The 22,475-nt window shown below is 40.8% G+C and overlaps 1 protein-coding gene and 1 pseudogene across 4 annotated transcripts in view; one reads left to right on the plus strand and one right to left on the minus strand.

The window, feature by feature from the left end:
- Positions 1-3,971: 3,971 nt before the first annotated feature.
- Positions 3,972-5,683, minus strand: LOC129053168 (nucleosome assembly protein 1-like 1; annotated as a pseudogene).
- A 3,957-nt stretch (positions 5,684-9,640) lies between these two features.
- Positions 9,641-22,475, plus strand: part of ZFY (zinc finger protein Y-linked) — a 50,244-nt gene continuing 37,409 nt past the window's right edge. Inside the window, exons 1-2 of one of the 4 annotated variants that reach the window (XM_063721480.1) lie at positions 9,849-10,298; positions 20,739-20,862. The gene's annotated coding sequence lies outside the window, so the exon portion shown is untranslated. Of the gene's footprint in view, positions 10,299-20,738; positions 20,863-22,475 lie in introns of all 4 variants that reach the window. The other 3 variants (XM_054545411.2, XM_054545408.2, XM_063721481.1) reach the window with 3 other exon arrangements.

Raw genomic sequence — 22,475 nt, forward strand, 5'->3', positions numbered from 1 at the left:
GATCGCCTCTGCCTGGCCGCCCTGTCTGGGAGGTGAGGAGCGCCTCTGCCCTGCCGCCACCCTGTCTGGGAGGAAGTGAGGAGCGCCTCTGTCCAGCCGCCCCGTCTGGGAAGTGAGGAGCGCCTCTACCTGGCCACCACCTCTGGGAAGTGAGGAGCGCCTCTGCCCGGCCACCCTGTCTGGGAGGTGAGGAGCGCCTCTGCCCGGCCGCCCCGTCTGGGAAGTGAGGAGGGCCTCTGCCCCGCTGCCCTGTCTGGGAGGAGAAATTCTTCTGCCTTGGGATGCTGTTGGTCTATGGCCTTGCCCCCAGCCCCATGCTCTCTGAAACATGTGCTGTGTCAACTCAGGGTTAAATGGATTAAGGGCGGTGCAAGATGTGCTTTGTTAAACAGATGCTTGAAGGCAGCATGCTCGTTAAGAGTCATCACCACTCCCTAATCTCAAGTACCCAGGGACACAAACACTGTGGAAGACGGCAGGGACCTCTGTCTAGGAAAACCAGAGACCTTTGTTCATGTGTTTATCTGCTGACCTTCTCTCCAGTATTATCCTATGACCCTGCCATATCCCCCTCTCCGAGAAACACTCAAGAATGATCAATAAATACTTAATTAAAAAAAAGAAAAAGCAGCGGCAGCTCTTTAGGGCTTGGTGCCTGGGGTGGGAAGGAGGGGATGGCTCTTGTTCATCATAAGCCAAAGCCAGGCCACACTGTTTGAATTGTTCAACTATGCTTGCGTTATTTCTGTAAAAACATGTTCTTGAAAATAAAAATGATTTTCACTTGTTCAAAAAAAAAAAAAAAAAAGAATACAACCATTTGTTTCTCACCTACCTGTAACATGGAAGCCCCTCCCTGCTTTGAGTTGTCCCTGCCTTTCTGGATGGAACCAATGTACTTCTTACATATATTGACTGATGTCTTATTTCTCCCTGAAATGTATAAAACCAGGCTGTGCCCCAAACACCTTGGGCACATGTCATGAGGACATGCTGAGGCTATGTCATGGGTGTGCATCCTCAACTTTGGCAAATATACCTCCCTGAACTTGAAAAGTTTTAAAGTGTGTCTTATCAGAGTTCCTTTCTCAGGCAGCCCACCATCAGGCCTCCCATGCAGTATCAAGGAACTGAAACATAACTAGATTACTCCATTTGGATAACGAGATGCCATACACCTCACCCATCATGATTGTGTAACTGACCACTTGCTTCCTGTTGACCAAATCATCTTCCTTACACCTCCATAATTTCTGTTTTTCTGCATGTATTTATATTTTTTCTCTGCTATATAAACCTTTGACTTTAATTGGTTGGCACGATGGATTTGAGACTGAGCTCCTGTCTTGTTGCCTGCAGCACCTGATTAAAGCTTCTTCCCTATAAATATTTGTTGTTTTAGTAAATGGCTTCCTTTTCAGTGAGCAGCAGGACCTAGACTGAACCCCTGGCATTTTGGTAACATTATTCATTGATATGGTTTATCTATGTTCCCATCCAGATCTCATCTTGAATTATATAGTTCCCATAATCCCCACGTTATGGGAGTGGCCCGATGGGAGGTAACTGAATCATGGGGGCGGTTACCTGCTTGCTGCTTTTCTCTTGATAGTGAGTGAGTTCTCATGAGATCTGATGGTTTTATAAGGGGCTTTTCTCCCTTTTGCTTGGAACTTCTCCTCACTGCTACCATGTAAAGAATGATGTGTTTGCTTTCCCTTCCACCATGATGGTAAATTTCCTGAGGCCTCCCTAGCCATTTTGAAATGTGAGTCAGGAAAGCCTCTTTTCTTTATAAATTACCCAGTCTCAGGTGTGTCTTTATTAGCAACATGAGAATGGACTAATAACAATCCTCAGTGGAAAAGCTATTTTAGATGTGGACAAAGAGGATTTTACAGGAGTGTGCTAATGTTTTTCAAAATGTGCTTGGTGTTGGGGAAAACTATTGATACCTGAGCCCTAAAATCAGGTCCTAGGAGTAGGGCCCAGAAATCTCCATTTTTAAAAAAAGATGTTTCTCTGGAAATTTAAGAACTATAGCTGTTTTCTGAAATATAAGTGGTCTGATTTTTATTTGTCTGTTCCTTAGTTATGTTAATTGGTTTTTTGTTTTGTTTTGTTTCTGTTTTTTTTTTTTTTGAGATGGAGTCTTGCTCTGTTGCCCAGGCTGGAGTTCAGTGGCATGATCTCAACTTACTGCAGCCTCCACCTCCCAGGTTCAAGTGATTCTCCTGCCGCAGGCTCCCGAGTAACTTAAACTACACGCACATATCACCATGCCTGGCTAATTTTTATATTTTTAGTTGAGTCAGGGTTTCTCCATGTTGGCCAAGGTGGTCTCAAACTCCTGACCTCAGGTGATCCACCTACCTCGGCCTCCCAAATAATTGTTTTTAAAATAAGTGGTATTGCAATGGTCCACATAAACATGAAGGAAGTAAGTAGTGTCTATAGAGCTTGTTCCTCAGCAAACATACTTGGGAATATGAAGGTAAACTTTTCTTTTTGTATTTGTCTGTGTTTGTCTTTTAAACCTGTGAAGTATTTTGAATATACACACATGGAGAATTACCCCACATATCCATCATTCAGCTTCTATAACTGTTACAACATAGACAATCTTATTTCATGTATACCTTCCACCTATTTTATGATCCACTCATGACCCTCCCTTACCTTCACAGTTTTTTGAAGCAAATTTCTGAAATATCATTTCCTGTAAAAATATTTTGATGGCATATCTTTAAAAGATAGGAATTCTTTTTTAAGGGTATAATTACATAATCATGTCAAAATGAACATTAACAAAAGCGTTCAACATATTAAGAATATGTATGTATATCATAATATATATATGTATGTGTATCTGTATATCATAATAGATGTATATTCATATGTGTATCTGTATATATAGGCATATTAAGAGTTTATATATTTCAAAGTCATACTTTTCATAGTTATTTTTCTGGATCAGGATTAAAATAAATCTTATATAATTGTTTAATATGCCTTTTAAGCCTTTTCTAATTTATCGATTTTCCCCTCCATTTTTATCTCATATTTTTTATTTAATAAAGAAAAGTCATTTGTCCAGTAGAGTTTCTTGCCCTCTGAATTGTGTTAATCTATTCCTGTAAAACACTCCCCACGACCATGGCTTTACATGTTTCTCTAAGCCCCTAAATTTATTGTAAATTAGTGGTTAAATCTAGAGGACTGATTGTGTACAAGACTGCTTTGGGGGAGTTAGGAAACAAATTACTTTATAGATCTTATTGTGCATATCCTTAATAGGGCACATATCTAATTGTCTTCTAGTAGTCATTGATAATCATTGCCTTAGATTAATTTATGTATTAGGGCTTGCAAAATGGTGGTATTCTCCTATTGTCTATGCTTAATGAATTACTTGGAGTACACTTGTTTTTTGTATTTGATGTTTTTATTTTAGGCTGTAAAAACAAAAACAAGCCAGCAAGCAAACAACAACAAGAAAACAACAACAACACAAACCTTGAAATAGACTTGTCAGATGTAAATATTTCTTTTTTAGGGAAGTAGAAGGTAGGCCATCCTACTTTACTGCTGCTTGCTCTCTGTGAGGTTTTGATTCTGCTTTGGATATTTTTTTTTTTTTGAGACCGGATCTTACTCTGTCAGACAAGGCTGAGTGCAGCGGAATAATCATGGCTTACTGCAGCCTTAACCTCTTAGGCTCAGGTGATTGTCCTTCCTCAGCCTCCCAAGTAGCTGAGACTTCAGTTGTGCACCACCATACCTGGCTAATTTTTGTATGTTTTGGTAGAGATGGGATTTCACCAGGGTGATCTTTGGTCAGGGTGGTCTCTAACTCCTGGCCTCAAGTGATATGCCTGTTTCAGCCTCCTAAAGTATTGGATTACAGGTGTGAGCCACCATACCCAGCCTGGATAATTTTTCTCATCTCTTTTTGTTTCCTCTTTATCATCCATTTCTTCACTTTCTTCATCATAATCATCATCATCTTCAACAGTTGCTCCAGTAAAGTGTAACACTGATTTTGGGATTATACACCATTTTCACAGTCTGCAGCAAACATAGCTTCAGCAGCATCATCCAGAACTGCATTCTCAGAACTTCAGGCAGGCAGAAAAAAATTAAAGAAAGAGTCATCAGAAACTGTTTTATTCCCATTAGGAACTGTCTCACATTCCTTGTGTTTCTGCTTCTTAAAGGTTTTTATTCCTTTTTTCCCAGTCCATCTGGCACCCTGTAGAACCCACAGTTTCTGGCCTATCAAAAGAAAAATGATCAGAGTCATCTGATTTTGACTTCATACTATATGTCTTTGTCAACACTTCATTTGTGAAATATTCAGGGTTCAAAGTGAAATTCTAAGACAAAACTCACAGGTTGGCTAGCATCTGAGAACTTCACTTTAACACCTTTGAAGTGCTTCAGGATAGGTTCATCATGTTCCTGAACTATTTCATTGAGCAAGTCCAAAATTTAGGAATTCCTTTGGGATCTTTGTTTTCTTCATCCATTTTTTCATTATCAACCTTGGCCTTTCTTTCAGCTTTGAATTTCAGCTGAAATTCTGTCTTCTTTATCTGCTTTCAATTCACATTTTTCTTCCATAGGTTCATAAACTGCATTAATAATATCAAATCACATATCAAATAGAGGCTGAGAGGGAGTAGCATACTTCCTTTCAGGATCATAAACTTCCTCATAGAATTTGGCCTCTGTCTGTGCACATTTAAGTTGCAGGTTTTTGAGAGCATTGACTCATCTTTAACTACCCTAGGCAAGCATTCAATGTATCTTGTTGATCTTTCTACCAAGTCTTTCTCTAAAGCCTATAAGAATCTGAGGATTTTCCATCATCTGAGCAAATCTGCTTTGATTTTTGTCTCTTCACCAGTTTCTTTTGTTTTCTTTCTTTTTTTGAAACGGAATCTCACTCTGTTGCCCAGGCTGGAATGCAGTGGCGCAATCTCAGCTCACTGCAACCTCCGCCTCCCAGGTTCAAGCAGTTCTCTGTCTCAGCCCCCCAACTAGCTGGGACTGCAGGCATGCACCACCACACCTAATTTTTATATTTTTAGTAGAGACAGGGTTTCACCATGTTGGCCAGGCTGGTCTTGAACTCATGATTCACCCGCCTTGGCCTACCGAAGAGCTGGAATTACAGGTGTGAGCCACCATGCCTGCTCTTTTTCTACTGCTTCAACGCCACTCAATTTTTTTTTTTTTTTTTTTTGGCCTGAGTCTCATTCTGCTGCCCAGGCTGCAATGCAGTGGCATGATCTTGGCAATTCTCCTGCCTCAGCCTCGCAAGAGGCTGGGATGACAGGCACACATCATTGCACCCAGCTAATTTTTGTATTTTTAGTAGAAGTTGGGGTTTCACCATATTGGCCAGGCTGGTCTTGAACTCCTGACCTCAGGTGACCAACCCACCTTGGCCTCCCAAAGTGCTGGGATTACAGGCATAAGCCACCATGCACAGCTAATTTTTGTATTTTTAGTAGACATGTGGTTTAGCCATGTTGGCCAGGCTGATCTCAAACTCCAGACCTCAGGTGATCCACCGCCTCAGCCTCTCAAAAGTGCTGGGATTACAGGCGTGAGCAAACACACCCAGTCCCAAATCTTTTCCAAGATCAGACTCTTCTTTGTTGTCAATGTCTGCCATTTAAGAACTCCAAATATCTGAAATGCAATCCGTCATTTCTGTTTTAGTTCTTTCGGTGGATGAAAATGGCGTATTTGTGCATTGTCTGTACACGCTATAACAGGGACACTCCATGTAACTATTGTTACATATTAACTCAAAAATTCTTTCTCAAAGTGTGGTCTGAGGGTCCTCAGACCCTTTCAAGGGAATTTCAAAACTATTTCCACGCCGGGTGCAGTGGCTCATGCCTGTAATCCCTGCACTTTGGGAGGCTGACGCGGGTGGATCACGAGGTCAGCAGATCAAGACTATTCTGGCTAACACGGTGAAACCCCATGTCTACTAAAAATACAAAAATCAAAAAGAAAAAAAAATTAGCTGGGCATGGTGGCAGGAACCTGTAGTTCCAGCTACTCGGGAGGCTGAGGCAGGAGAATGGCATGAACCTGGGAGGTGGAACTTGCCGTGAGCCAAGATCGTGACACGGCACTCCAGCCTCGGTGACAGAGTGAGACCCCATCTAAAAAAACAAAAACAACAAAAAACTATTTTCATATAACCATAAATACTGCTTTTTTCATTCTTATTTTTCTACAGGTGTACACTGGAGTTTTCTGGAGGCTACATGACATGTGATAAGAAATCAGACTGAAAAAGGGAATACATCTATAAAAAGAAAATTGCCATCACTGTTTTTGGTTGGGAAAAACATTTGTATGAGCTAAACATGTTATTCTTTGCATAATCAGACATTCTTCTCATAAGTTGGTTCTCTACCATTCCTCAAAGGTGGTAATTTTTTGAGATATGTTATTGTGGATTCATGATTTTGGATATATCCAATGGGTATAAGTGCATTGTAATAAAATGGTATTTTGATACTCATCATTAGCCAGTACAAGCCTCTTCAAACTGGATCACAACATTTTTTGACACACCCTAGTAATGATGTATTTTGCATGTGAGAAATAAGGTGCATTTTGAGTGACCAGAGGGTAGAGTATTCTGGGCTGAAATGTGTCCTTCCCCAGATTATAACTCCAAGTACCTCCAACTGTACCTGCATTTGCAGAGGTAATTAAGGTAAAATGAAGTCATATGGGTGATCTCTAATCCAATATGACTAGTGTCCTTACAAGAGAGTCAGACATAGACACAGAGCGAAGATCAGGTAAAGATAGTGATAAGGCTGCCATCACTAAAAGCCAAGTAGAAAGGCCTTGGAATAAATCAAACCTGTCAATACTTTGATCTTGGACTTGGGGCTTCTGAAATTATGAGAAAATGAATTTCTGTTGGTTAAACCACTCAGCGTGATATTTTCTTATGGCCTCCATAGCAGCCTAATATATTTAGTTCTATAAAACTTTTTGAGATGTTTTAGATACGATGTCTTTAAATTTTGGTTCTGTAAAGCTTTTTGAGACATTTTAGATAACATGCTTTTACATTTTGATATATGAATTAATTCTGTACTACTGAAGTGTGTTTTCTCAAAAACTAGCATAATCTTTTTTTTGTAAATTCCTTCGTACTAATGGGAAGTAAAATTCTTTTTTCTTTTTTTCTGCCTCATCTTCTTTTGGAAAAAGATACGAAGACCTTGTACTGTGTCTTGCTTATGCAATTGTAGCTACTTTATTAAAACCTTGATCTTTGTGAGCTGGTTACTTTCAAAGCTGAGACACATTAGCAACTGTGAACAACAGATACATTTTCTTGGTAATAAAAGTTTATTTGCTTTGCAGCCAGTTATTTTGTATTCACAATATACTTCTGAAATATTATCTCATCATTGTCCCTATATAAATTTTCCCTCTGTTGTGTTTCTTTGAGAAAATAAAAACATGTAATATAGTTGACTTCATCTGTAGTCATTTATAATCTTTCTTGGACTGTAATAAAGACTTTTCTTGTATGACAACTACAATTAGACCATCCTTTCCTTGTCTCTTAACAAAACTTAACATTATGAATGAAAAGTAATGTCAAAAGTTGTTTAGTTTCATTATCTAAACTACCTCTGATCTTTTAGATTAGGAAACATCTTTTTTCCTTTATATTCCTTAGCTGATCTTTCTCAAGTGCTTTATATATTGGTAATTTTTTATAATAATACTAGGATTTTTGATAAGCATGTAAGTATTAACAATAATGTTTACTTTGTTTTTTGTGTTCTGACCACGTTGCTTACAGTTGAATGGATGACATGAGACCCCATAACATTAAATGAAAGCCTTTGGAAAATATTTGATTTACAGCTGTAATCCCAGTGCTTTGGGAGGCCATGGCTGTTACACTGAACTGGAGAGTACAAGGCTGAGTGAGCTACGAAGCTGCCACTGCACTCCAGCCTGCGTGGCAGAGCCAGGCACCATCTCTAAAAACTTGAACGTTATCAGTATTTTGAAATTATGTTAATTACGTATGAAATTAGGCTAGTTCTTTACTGAAAAACATATTGTAAAAATACTTTTCTTTCCACAAAACACATTGTCTTAACTTGATAAAAATTTCTCAAACAAGACATTTTTATTTATTTACTTAAATACAGGATCTTGCTCTGTCATAAACGCTGGAGTGTGGTATCACAATCATAGCCCAAATGGGCTTAAGCCTCCCCATTGCTGGGACTACAGGCGTGTACTACCACACCCAGCTCTTTTCAATTTTTTTGTACAGATGGATCGCCCTGTTTTCCAGGCTTGTCTCCAACCATCAGTTGAGCAAGAGCTGATTTTATCTCAGCCTTCCAAAGTGTTTTGGAATTACAGGGGTGAGCCGCCTCTCATTTACCATGTTTGAAACAAAATGTAACGACTTGAGAAAAAAAAGGTCAAACCAATGGTCTGAAAAGAAAACTGCTATCCACACTTATCTCATTATATCAACTATGTACCGTTGGTTTTCCTTTCGTAAAGCATTTTATGATTTTTAGGTGTCTCAGTTAAGGACAAGATGATTTCTATGAGTTTTAAAAATAGGTATGATAGAAAACTAAAATACCTGGCCTCTGCATTTAGAGATTACTGGCTCTGGCCCACAGGCTGCAATGCAGTGGCTTGATCACAGCTGTCCGCCTGTATCTGCTGGCCTCAAGCGATACTCCAGCCTGGGCCTCACAAAGCGCTCAGAGGTGAGCGACCGCGATAGGCATGTTTAACTTTTTAGTAGCAACTTTTAAACACAGTTTCGGTCCCAAGTTTAATGGGAAATTAGAGTATATAAAAACGTGAAGTAATGAAAACGCACAATACACGTTTTTGGAGTTCATCCGTACTATCTGTTTAATCAAATGCATTTTCCTCTCAGTCTCTAAAACCTTTTTAAACTTTAAGAGGATAAATAATTTTGTAAGAAGACAATCCCAAAACCAATTGTTAGTTTACATTTATTAAAGAATGTGCATAATTCATTGTTCATCAGACAATTACACAAAACTGACATTTCAAAGATGCCAAAAGATGAAATACTGCCATAAAGAACATATACTAGACATTACAAATCTCGGTCAAAATACCTACGTTAACGTAAAAAAAAAAAAAAATCAAATGGCTTAGTAACTGATCTAGGATAATCCTCCCCTCCTCTTGCATGTACACTATGGCAAGTCCATTTACTTTTTTTGTTTAATTTTTTTTTAAAGCCAACGCAGGCGACAGCGGGGAATGCTATATCTCTGTATATGCTTTCCTCCTCAACTCTAGGAATAAAGTAAACACGTTTACTGCGGGCGGGAGTCTAAGGGCCTGCAAACAATGAGATCTGTCGCCTTGGCTAGGACTGGCGCCGAGAGGCGACAGGTCTCGGGAGAGCCTGGGGCAGGGTGTGGGAGATTAGGAATCCGAGGTCACCGGAGATGGCAACGGGTGGTCTGGCCCGGTGCGGGGCCGCTTGCCTGTACGCAGCCGACTGATGCAGTGGTGCGCGAGTAGTGGTGACGGCGGGCGCGCGGAGGAAAGGAACGTTGTGACGGAAACTCCAGCTGCCGGAGACCCCACTGTAGTGAGGTCACTGGACTCCCCGGTCTCGGGGCGTGACCGGCGCCGACCCGGGGCGCCGAGAGGCCCAGCGGGCGGAGGGGGCCCAACTACCATCCCGCATTTTCCTGGGTCTCTCTCCCGGGCGGTGACGTGACGTGCTGACGGCGGGCCCGTGCCGGGGAGCTGGGCCGCTTTTTGTCAGCTCCGAGCTCGGCCCCTCCTCCCTCCCTCCGCCCGCCCTACCAGCCGGAGCCCGGCCCAGTGCTCCAGAGAAAGGCCGGCCTGCAGGACCCGCCGCTATCGCCGACCTCCCGCACATCCGTCGGGTGAGTCCCGCGTGCCCCCGCGGCCGCGGGGCCTAGTGCGCGCGCAGTAACCTGCTCGTGGCCTGGTCGGCGTCCCGTAGGGCGCCCTCCCCCGCTAGGCCGGCCGTCGTGGCGCTCGGCGCCGAACAGGCCCCGAGGAGGCCGCAGTTAGGCCTAGGGATTATCCGGCTGCCCTGAGCGGCTGCGGAGGTGCGCTCCGTAAGCGGGCAGGGGTGGGAAAACTTCGCCCGCTTGTCCGGAAGGCGGTTGATGGACCTGGGGTCGACGCCACTGCAGACGCAGGGCACGGCACGGGGGCGAGGAGGCGAAGGCTGCAGGCGTGAGGTGAAGGCCGGAGGCCTGCTGGGCCTATTTTCGCTATGTAAATGTCCGCGAAGGGGAGGAGGGACGGGGGGGCAAGATGGCGGATGCTAGGCGCCTGCTGCTGGGGAGTATTGAGTGTTGTAGGGAGGCGGAGCCGCCATCTTGAAGGCGGTATCTGGAAAAAAATTCCGTTATTATCATAGAGCCGGGGATGGGGAAAAGGGCGGCGGCGGCGGCAGCCCAGCCTCCGGCGCGACGGCGTGTCTGCGCGACGGGGCGTGCTCTTTCCCTTGGCGGCCCTTTCCTTTGTCGCCACATGCGCGCTTACGTTCCAGACGCCTGCGGCAGCGCCGCCTTTCGGCCTTCAGCTCACAGCCCATCCTTGGCTGGGTGCAGTGTGGGCTACGCTTTAGGTGACATGCCGCAGGCGTCCGTACGGGCGCCGGGGTTATTTCGCCCCTCAGCGCTCCAGGCTTTGTGCCCTTCCCAGAGTCTATATAGCCACCCGTCTCGGCAGGTGGCAGTTCGGGCACCTGGGCTCACGAGAGCACATAAATTCCAGAAAATTTTATTTTCCCCTAATTAAAGTCATTATGTGGCTGTTCGGGGACCTTCGATGCGCTTGTTTTTCAACCATCATTGCCTCCTCGAGGATCTGAAAAATAGAAGTGGAATTTATTATGAAAAAAGTTATTAGCCACTCGTCCAATAGACAATACAGTGCAAATTATTCAGCACGAGGGCAGAGGAATAAAATTTCCCCAAGGCGACTTTTCCCGTTTATGTGGAAACACTTTTTTGATGAGCTGTATTTAAACGAGCTTTTTAGTCTGTGTACTTTTTTTGAGTAAGAGATGGAAAATAGAAGAGGTATTTTTCTTTTTGAAAGACAATTCATGCATTACTTGTAGGTTCCATGATGACATTGAGATTTTATTTGAAATTTCTTATACAGTTTCATCTTCAAAATACTTTTGTTAGCATTTTGTACAACTTTGCTGGCAAATTGGAGCACAGTAATGTGAGCGTTGGACAGTGCTAGGTGCTAAGAAAGATTTAAAAGGCTCTTAATGCAGAACGTGACTGCAAAAAGTTTGCTGCGGGCATTTCACAGGAAGGCGAGGTTTCAGTTTGCAAAATTGGGAGAGGATTCCTGAAGTAGATCGGGTTTAGCTAGGGTGAGGAATGGGAGTAGGAGAGGTCATTACAAGAATGAAATGTCTGTAGAAAATGCAAACATTTACGGTTTGGCTGCAGTGGATAATATAGACAGGAAAGGGATACAAATTTAGGCTGTAAAAGGTAGATTATGAAATACGTTGGTGGCACACCTGAGTTTATGCTGAGCTCTGGCTGCAGCTGTTACAGAAGTTTAAAGGTTGAGAAGTATTTCGAGCTAGTAGTAAATTGATAAGTGTTTTCCGTTACTTGATAGATGATCAAGAATGTAGCTGTTTTTTGGCCAGGTGCGGTGACTCACGCTTGTAATCCCACCACTTTGGGAGGCCGAAGCGCGCGGATCACCCGAGGTCAGGAGTTCGAATCCAGCTCGAGACCAGCTCCAGACCGACATGGCGAAACTCTGTCTCTATTAAAAATACAAAAAAACTAGCAAAGCATGATGGCACGCGCCTGTAATCCCAGGTACTTGGAAGGCGGAGGTTGCAGTGAGCCAATATCGCACCACTGCACTCCAGCCTGGGGAACAAGAGCGAGAGTCTGTCTGAAAAAAAAGAAAAAAAGAATGTAGCTATTTTTTGAATTAGTCTGTACTAGACTGCTGCTTCATTTTTGCATCGAAAGTTTACCAAATAATCTTTTGCTCGTATTATATTTAAAATTGTAAGCAAAATTGTATTTACTGTGGTTGAAAATTACAAAAATACAGGGAATCAGTTTGAAAGGTATGTTTAGAAAAGCAGTTTTCAGAAATGCAGTAGCCTTCAGGTGGCTTTATGAAACTTTGCCCTTCTTCTTGGGGAAGGTAATCCTCTGATGAAAATAGTCTTCAGGTAAGCAAGCTTTAAAATTCGCTGTTCACTTTACGTGTGAGGGTCCAGCAGTAGTTTCAGAGAACATGTACAGCAGCACTTGTTTCCTAGACTTTACTAAATAAAAGGCAGGTTTTGAGTTTTCCCAGACTGCAGCAGATCAGAACTCTGATGATTCAAAGAAGTCTGAAGGGAACTAGAGATTGCTGTTTTACAAAAGTGTAGCAGTATATTGCAGGAGGTAGTCAAAGCAACTTTTTTTTTTTTTTTGAGGCAGTCTCGCTCTGTCTCCCAGGCTGGAGTGCAGTGGCGCGATCTCGGCTCACCGCAAGCTCCGCCTCCGGTTCACGCCATTCTCCTGCCTCAGCCTTCCAAGTAGCTGGGACTAAAGGCGCCCGCCACCACGTCCGGCTAATTTTTTTGTGTTTTTAGTAGAGACGGGTTTCACGGTGTTAGCCAGGATGGTGTCTATCTCCTGATCTCGTGAAGTATCCGCCTCGGCCTCCCAAAGTGCTGGGATTACAGGCGTGAGCCACCGCGCCCTGCCGTCAAAGCAAATTTTTAATGCAATATAGTTGTTCACTTGCTAAGGGGCGACATAAACTGTAGAGGTAGTTGCCTTATATCTTGACAGCTGAAGAGCTGTAAAGAAGATAGAACTGTATCTTGTACAGTACAGCAGCTGTAGATGTTCCAGTACATCAGCAGTGGATGTGCAAAAAGAATATAGGCAAGTGCATAGTTTTGAAGGATTTACAAGGAAATTGTTAAGTATAAAATTTTTTTTTTTTTTTTTTGAGACAGTCTTGTTCTGTCACCCAGGCTGGTGTGCGTTGTTGCTATCAGCTCACTGGGTTCAAGCGATTATCCTGCCTCAGCCTTCCAAGTAGCTGGAACTACAGGTGTGTGCCACCATACCCAGGTAATTTTTGTAGTTTTGGTAGAAATGGGGTTTCACCGTGTTGGTCAGGCTGGTCTCAACCTCCTGACCTCAGATGATCCACCCGCCTTGGCCTGCTAAAGTGCTGGGCCTCCTAAAGTGCTGGTTGGCCTCCTAAAGTGCTGGTTCACAGGCTTGAACCACTGTGCCCGACCTCTGCTAGCCAATTATCTTGGATAAATGAGTTGTTAGTTTTTAATTTATGTGTATTTTTCAAATAGATGCCCCCTTTTTTTTTAAAAAGCATACAGTGCTTTTTTATGTATGTATATAAATAACTCTGACTCTGTTTACATTTGTATTGTCACTAATTGATATCCTTTGAATTGTTGCATTTGTGTATTCTGGCAATTGCAAACCTTTTTAGATTCTTAAATTCTTCAACCCCTGCATATTACTTTGTTACTTAATTGAGAAAGATAGATGACCATATGATACAAATGTTTGATCTCATTCATTTCATACTTTTTCTTTATTTCTTCCTACACTTTCTTTTGCCGATGGAAGAAGTGCTGTTTTCAAAGTCCATTTTCTCTGCTTACCCTTTTCCCTACTCTCTGCCTGCCCCTTTCTACAAATATTCATAGGTATGCTCATTTTACAAAAACCTTATCTGTCTTCTCTTTGGTTTCCCTAGTACTTCTATTTCTATTCTTCCCGCTTCTAAATCGTATTTCTCAACGTGTGAAACTGTTCCACAGCAGGTAATTGGTGTGTCACATGAAAGTGTACTGCATTTCAGAAACTCTCTGTGCTTTGTCTGCTCTGTTCATTTTCCTAACCTAAATATGGAATTTAACTTGAGATTAATTACTTGTTTTATCCAAACTTCTTCCCTGGCATCACTGTCTCTTATTCTCCCTCATCGAATTTCTCATCTAGCATTTACAGTTACCTACTGAACATCTCCATCCTGACCTCTTAATAACAGTCCATATTAAATATTGCTGAAACCAAATTTATCTGGCACATAGTAGGTGCCTGGTAATGTGCAGTGAACCTCTTTTACCCTAAAGTCCCTAAAATAATTCCTGATTTTTGCTTTCTTTCTTTTCCAAACACTACTGGTTTACCAGGATTTCTTTCATCCCTGTCACTTAGAGCAGAGTAGATATCTTTAATTAACATTTAATCTGTTATATTCTAAATGTAGGTTTATACTTTTGTTTTCATCCGTAACTTTTGAAGCCCTTAATTATAGTAGATAGTTTTTTATCTTGATTTGCTCCCCTAACAGAATGATTTGGCAGGTAAACATTATTCCAAAAAAAGATTATTTGAATAATTTAATGCGGAGATTTATATGGAGTTGAATGGCCCTCCAATTGAAATTAAGGAGCCAAATAGTATTCTTGAATTGTGTAAGTGTTAAGGCATACAGTGTTCATTTTTTGAAGGCAGCAGATGAAAACAGGATTTTCAGGAACATGTTTCCACCATTGCTTTCACAATTTACCTTGACTGAGAGCCCATTCTTTTTCTTACTAAATTGTTTTAAACATAGTATTTTCATAAATATGGCTTTCTTATTTAGCTATAAAATGAAATAAAAGAGAGTTACTAGATTATAACCAAATCCTGCTTTATTGAAAGAGGAATTTGAATCTAGGAGAGGCACAAAGGAATCTACGTCAATGGCTTTAAAAAATTAACATAGTTAATATATTAAACATGTAAATTATGAGATCTTCTGTCCTTAGTAAGCAAGTACAAATCTGTTGTAACAGATTGTAACAAATGTTACAGTCTTTCATACTTGTTTCATATTTTTTTATTTAAAGAAATGGAATTCTGCAGGTCATTTTAAAGAGTTGCTTTCAGTGCTTCCCAATCCTGCTTCTTTTTCCCCAGACTGGTTTCCTTGTGTATGTTTTAACTTTAGAAAGGTATCATATAGTATGTGTCATTTTGTGTATTTTTTGTCACTCAACAGTGAGTTTTTGAGTTTCTTTCATGTTACCTGTGGATCTGATATTTTAATTAGCAAAAGTTGGTCTAGAAACCCATGGGGATCTTTGACACCTTTTCAGATGTCTGTGAGAGGAAAACGATTTTAAAAAAAATACCAAGAAGCTATTTATGCTTTTTACTCTTATTATCCCATGAATGTAGTGTACAGCAGAGTTTTCAGGAGTTTCAGATGTTTCAGAAAAGTTGAATGCAGAAGCAGATAGAGGAATCCACCTGTTTTATTTTAAGCCAGGTATTAAAAAGATTAACGTAAAAAATTTGTAGTTTGGAAAGTGCTTTTAATACAGTGTCATTTATCTTAATATTAATGGTTTATTAGTTTTAAGTGAATAAACATAAATAAACTTTTCTTAAAATTACTAGGCATTAACTTTTAAAATGGCATATATTGATAATAAAACCTGCTTAAACAAAAGCTCTTTGAGGACTCTCAAATTTTTTAATTGTAAAGGAGTCCTAAGGTGAAAAAGTTTGGGAAATCATTAATCTGAATTTATTTGTATTCTATTATAGTTTATAAATATACTGTGGCCTGTTTATTCGTTACTAGGAACCAATTAGATTTTCAGTCTTTTGCAATTTTGAAACAATGTGGCTGTGAACATCTTTGTACATGATTAATTTCTCTTGGGTTTAAGTGGAATTGGTAATCTGAAGTGTATGTGCATTGTCAACTTTACTGGAATTACCAAATTCATTCCACATTGGTTGTATCTAGTTGATACTAAGTTTTCTATTAGACTGTTTCTCCATATCATTACCAATGATTTTTTTTTTTTTTTTTTTTGAGGCAAGAGTCTCCCTCTGTTGCCCAGGCTGGAGTGTAGTGGTGCAGTCTTGGCTCACTGCAACCTTTGCCTCCTGGGTTCAAGCGGTTCTTGTGTATCAGCCTCTGGAATAGCTGGGACTACAGGCATGTGCCACCTGGCTTATTTATTTATTTATTTAGTAGAGGCAGGGTTTTGTCATGCTGGCCAGGCTGGTCTCGAACTCTTGACTTCAGGTGATCTGTCCGTCTTGGCCTCACAAAGTGCTGGAATTACCGGCGTGAGCCACCATACCTGGCCGCAAAGATTTGACAGTTGAATTTCTTTCGGGGTTTTGGAGATGGAATAATATCCAGTTGTTTTAATTTTGCATTTATCATATTTCTGGTGAGGTTGAGCTTCCCCACTTGCCCACCCTCCCCCTATATAAACTGTGTGTGTGTGTGTGTGTGTGTTTGTGTGTGTGTGTGTGTATTTCACTCTGTTTCCTATGCTGGAGTGTGGTGGAGTGGTCACAACTCATTGCAGCCTTGACCTCTTGGGTTCAAGTAAACCCTTTGCCTCAGCCTCCTGAATAGCTGGGCCCAGGTGCACCCCACCACACTGGTTAATTTTTTGTTTGTTATTTTTCATAGACACAGGGTCTTGCCATGTTGTCCAGCCTGGTCTTGAACTCCTGGGCTGAAGCAGTCTTCCTGTTTTGGCTTCCCAGACTGTTGGAACTACAGGTGTGAGCCAGCATGCCTGACCTGGGGCTTCTTTTTACGTTCTTTTGGGTATATTTTGTTGAGTAGGATGCAGTTTGAGGTAATCCTTTTTGTGTTTTCATATACAGGTTGGAATTTTTGTGTCTGCAATGCATTTTCTTGTTAAAAAAGGCATAAAGATGCTGTCTTCTATTTGTTTTTAAAACTGATTTAAAGTTTTGTGTTTTACAAAAATATATAGGGCATGAATCCTTCTGGATATCTTTTGTATTTTTTACAGGTTTGCAATTTATCTTTTTTCATATGGCTTTATTTCATTTAGCTTTTCTCTCCATTGATATGTAATGCAATTTATGTGGTATGTCAGATTCCTTTAGGTATTTATGCATTTTTAGTTTCTGTATTTTGTTTTCAGTGTTTTATTTGCTTGTCTGTTTGCTGTCTTTTAAAACTGACTTTATAATCAAATGTTAATCTGTATATTTTCTTTAGAATTGTTTTAGCTTTCTTTTCTTTTTTTAAAATTGAGATGGAGTCTTGCTCTGTCACTAGGCTGTAGTGCAGTGGCACTATCTAAACTCACTTCAGTCTCTACTTCCCAGGCTCAAGTGATCCTCCCATGTCAGCCTCCTGATTGTTTTAGTTGTTTTTCTTCTACTCATTTTAGGGTTTTTCAGTTTTTGTAGGCCGGGCATGGTGGCTCATGCTTGTAATCCCAGCAGTTTGGGAGGCTGAGGCTGGCAGGTCACCTGAGGTCTGGAGTTTGAGACCAGCCTGGCCAACATAGTAAAACACAGTCTCTACTAAAAATACAAAAATTAACCAGATGCGGTGGCAGGTGCCTGTAATCTCAGCTATGGGAGAGGCTGAGGCAGGAGAATTGCTTGAACCTGGTATGCAGAGAGGTTGCAGTGAGCCGAGATCATGTCACTGCACTCCAGTCTGGGCAACAGGGAGACTCCATCTCAAAAAAAAAAAAAAAAAAAATTCATGGTAAAACTTTTAAGTTTTGTATATGTATCACATTTATAGAATACGTACATACATAGAGACACACGTGGTTTTGGTGAATTTAGTACATAATCATAAATACTTCTTGGGTGCTAGCACTATTTTTTTTTTTCTTTTTTGAGATGGAATCTCACTCTATCACCCAGGCTGGAGTGCCATGGCCCAATTTCGGGTCATTGCAACCTCCCGGGTTCAAACGATTCTTCTGCCCCAGGCTCCGAAGTAGCTGGGATTACAGGCACCTGCCATCATGCCTGGCTAATTTTTGTATTTTTATAGAGATGGGGTTTTACCATGTTGGCCAGCTGGTCTTGAACTCCTGACCTCAGGTGATCCGCCTGCCTTGGTCTCCCAAAGTGCTGGGGTTACAGGTGTGAGCCACCGCACCCGGCCACTAGCACCGTTCTTGAGGTTTATTAATATATTAGCCCATTTAATCTATGTATCACTCCCTAAGGTAAAATGTTTTATACCTTTTTTCTTTTTTTTTTTTTTTAATATGAGAGAGGGTCTTGCTCTGTTACCAGGCTGGAGTGCACTGATGCGTGATTATGGCTCACTTCACGCTTGGACTTCTGGGCTTACTTCAGCCTCTTAAGTAGTTGGAACTACAGGCACAAACCACCGTGCACACCCAGCGAGTTTTTTATTTTTTATAGAAATGGGGAGTCACTGTGTTGCCCCGGCAGGGGACTCCTAGGTTCCAGTGATCCTCCCATCTCTGCCTTCCAAAGTGCTAGGATTACAAGTGTGAGTGAGCCACCTTCCCTAGCTTTATAGTGTATTTCTGATAAGAAAGTCTATAGGCCATGAGATTGTATATACATATAATTAAGTGCTGGAGTAGGTTTTGAATTTGACCATCTAGGTCCGCTGTCCATATATACACAACATGTGTGTGTGTGGAAATTTATGGGGTACAAGTACATACACAGATTGCATGGCATATACATAGATGCATTTGTTACATACATAGAAATGTATACATAGAGATGGTAGAGTAGCTATCTCCTAAGTAACATACATTATACCCATTAAGTAATCTCTCATTATCCAACTCCCTTTCACCCCTTTACCCTTCTGAGTCTCTAGTGTCAAGTCCATGTGTACACATTAGTTAGCTCCCAGTTATGAGATAATGTGGCATCTGTCTTTCTGTACTTGGTGATTTCACTTAAGATAATAGCCTTCAGTTCCACCCATGTTGCTGCAAAAGACATGATTTCATTCTTTTTTTAATAGCTGAATAGTATTCTGTTGCGTATATATACCACTGTTTTTTTTTTTCGTTTGAGACAGAGTCCCACTGTGTTGTACAGGCTGGAGTCCTATGGCATGATCATAGCTCACTGCAGCCTTGAATTCCTGGGCTCAAGTGATCCTCCCACCTCAGCCTTCTGTGTAGCTTAGAGTATAGGTGCACACCGCCATGTCCAGATAATTTTTATATATTTTTGTAGAGATGGGGTCTTACTATGTTGCTGAGACTGGTCTTGAATTCCTGAACTTAAGTGATCCTCTCACCTCAGCCTCCTTTGTAGCAGGGAGTATAGGACCCTCACCGTGACTGGCTAATTTTTTTTTTTTTTTTCTTTTTTGAGACAGGGTCTCACTCTCACTCAGGTTGGAATGCAGTGTTGCTCATTGCAACCTCCACCTCTCAGGTTCAAGTGATTCTCGTGCCTCAGCCTCCCAGGTGTAGTCCCAGCACTTGTAGCTGGGACTACAGGTGCACCTCACCATGCCTAGCTAAATTTTGTATTTTTGGTAGAGACGAGTTTTCACCATGTTGGCAAGGCTGGTCTTGAACTGTTGGCCTCAAATGACCAGGCTATGTCAGTCTCCCAAAGTGCTGGGATTACAGGTATAAGCCACTGTGCCTGGGCCTAATTTTTGTATTTTTTTGTAGAGATAGGGGTGTTACTATGTTGCTCAGGCTGGTCTTGAACTCCTGAGCTCAAGCGATCCTCCCACCTCGGCCTCCAAAATTGTTGGGATCACTGGTGTGAGCCAGCATGCCTGGCTAATTTTTCTTTCCTTTTTTTCTTTATTTTTATTTTTTAAATATGGAACGCTGCACGAATTTGCGTTTTTTTTTTTGTTTTTTGTTTTTTGAGACAGAGCCTCTCTTCTGTTACCTAGGCTGTAGTGCCAGGGCTATTTTTTTTTTTTTGAGACACGGTCTCACTTCTGTTATCCAGGCTGGAGTGCAGTGCCTGATCATGGCTCACTGCAGCCTTGACTTCCCAGGCTCACATGATCCTTCCACCTCAGCCTCCCCAGTAGCTGGGGCTGCAGGTGCACACCACCATTCCTGCATAAATTTTTCTTTTTTTTTGTTTAGTTTACTTTTTGGTAGAGGCAGGGTTTCAGTATGTTACCCAAGCTGGCCTTGAACTCTTAGGTCCAGGTGATCCTCCTGTCTCAGCCTCCAAAAGTCTTGGGATTACAGACATGAGCCATGGCCCTTAGCTGTGCCACATTTTCTTTCTCCATTCATTCATTGATGGACACATAGGTTGTTTCCATATCTTTGCTACAGTGAGCAGCTCTATGATAAATATAGTTCTTTGAGAAATCTCTTTACAGTTTTCCACTGGGGTTGTACTAACATACTATACCTACAATATATTATATTGCTTTTTATAGAGATCTTGGAAAATTTTGGATAACTATACCAAGATGTTGTGTGACTTTTATTGCCATTATGAATAACAATTTCAAAAAGTTATACTTACCGGTTGTTGTAATTTATAATAGAAATCCTGTTGACTTTCAGCAACCTTGCTGAAAATCCCATGATCGTATTTCATAGATTCTGAGATGTATAAATCTTCATATTTTAGCACTTCTAAAATCAGAATGTATTTTACCATGGATAGAGTCCTATAATCAGTTTTCCAATTTATAAGTTGTTCATTTTGTCATCACTTCAAGTGAATTGCATCCATTTTTGGCACTAATCAGGTTGCTGATACATGCCAAACAGTGTAACTGTAAATAAAATACGTTTCATTTGTATAAATTGAAGCAAATTTTTATTTATTTATTTATTTATTTATTTATTTATTTAGAGAAGGAGTCTCGCTCTGTTGCCCAGGCTGGAGTACAGTGGTGTGATCTCAGCTCACTGCAACGTCCACTTCCTGGATTCAAGCAATTCTCCTGCCTCAGCTTCCTGAGTGGCTAGGATTGCAGGTGTGCACCACCATGCCTGATTAATTATATATATTTTATATATTTTTAGTAGAGACAGGGTTTCACCAGGCTAGTTTCAAACTCCTGACCTCGTGATCTGCCTGCCTCAGCCTCCCAAAGTCCTGGGATTACAGGCATGAGCCACTGTGCCTGGCTGAAGGAAATGGCCAGAGGCAGGTTTGATTGGCCCTTGGTTCAGTCAGAGGTTAATTGGTTATATGCAGAGTACAAATATGTTGTAATGTATTTATTACATATTTTCTAATTTCGGAGAGCAGTTCCTTAACCATATATTAGCGTGATTCAGTTGAGGGGAAAAGATGAAACAGACTTTTGTCAAATGGTAAAGTACTAGCATCAGAACTTGCAAAGTAGTTGTCTTTGACTTGAAAGAATATTCTAGAGGTGATAATTTAGTATGCTTCACCATTAGCACTGTTGTTATCAAGATGACTCTATTGTTAGAAAGATAAGGACATTGAACAGCAGTGAATAGAAAAGTGAGTGAGAGTAGCACTCTGAATTCAAATAAATTTTATCAATACCCTGAGCCAATTTCCTTTGGATGTTATTTTTCTTTCTATGTATGCATAAGAATGGTGTATGATTTTTAAAAACTGTGTGAATAAATCTAAAAGAAGTCAAGTATATCAATTTACTTGGCAATGTTTTTTCTTAGTGGTATATAAAGGCTTACCCTACCATTGTGAGCATGTAGACCTAGTGAGATTCAGCAGTAATAATGATGATTTTTTTGCATTTTTTGTATAATTATATTACCTGTGAAGAGTGATGTTACATTTCTTTTCCAGTGGTCCAGATTCTTTAAAAGAAGTGCTTCCAGTGTTTTATCCTTAAATACTGATGTTAAAATGTTTTCTTGGGAAGATATTCTTTAAGCTTCCTTCCATTCACAATTTGAGAGTTTTCTTTTTTTTTAGTAAAAAGGAGGAGTTGAATTTTTAAGATAACTTTGGTTACATGTGTTGATTTTCCCCTTTAATTTATTAATGTGTTTAATTGCATTAACAGAGTTTCTAACTTTAAACATTCTTTGAATCACCTGGATGTTTAATATTTACATTGCCTTGTTGTAGTCCTATCTGCACAGTCTCATAGATGCTAATAGAATAGAAACAAAATTACAGTCCTGTAATTTTTTTTTCCCACAGTTTGATAAGGTTATGTTAAACTCATGTAATGAGGGTTTCTCTCTTTCTGGACACAGGTTGCCTATTAAAAAGGGATTCGTTGTTTCTTTGAAGTTAGATAGAATTTCTTTGTATATTTACTTGTACTTGGAGTCTTTTTATGAATTTTTTTTTTTTTTTTGAGGTGGAGTCTTGTTCTATTGCCCAGGCTGCAGTTAGTGGTGCAATCTTGGCTAACTGCAACCTCCGCCTCCCGGGTTGAAGTGATTCTTCTGCCTCAGCCTCTTGAGTAGCCGGGATTACAGGCATGGGCCACAATGCCCAGCTAATTTTGTATTTTTAGTAGACATGGGGTTTCTTCATGTTGGTCATGCTGGTCTCGAACTCCCGACATCAAGTGATCTGTCTGCCTTGGTCTCCCAAAGTGCTGGATTACAGATGTGAGCCACCATCCCTGGCCAT

The sequence above is a fragment of the Pongo abelii genome, chromosome Y (genome assembly GCF_028885655.2).
Source record: "Pongo abelii isolate AG06213 chromosome Y, NHGRI_mPonAbe1-v2.0_pri, whole genome shotgun sequence".
Taxonomy (NCBI): domain Eukaryota; kingdom Metazoa; phylum Chordata; class Mammalia; order Primates; family Hominidae; genus Pongo; species Pongo abelii.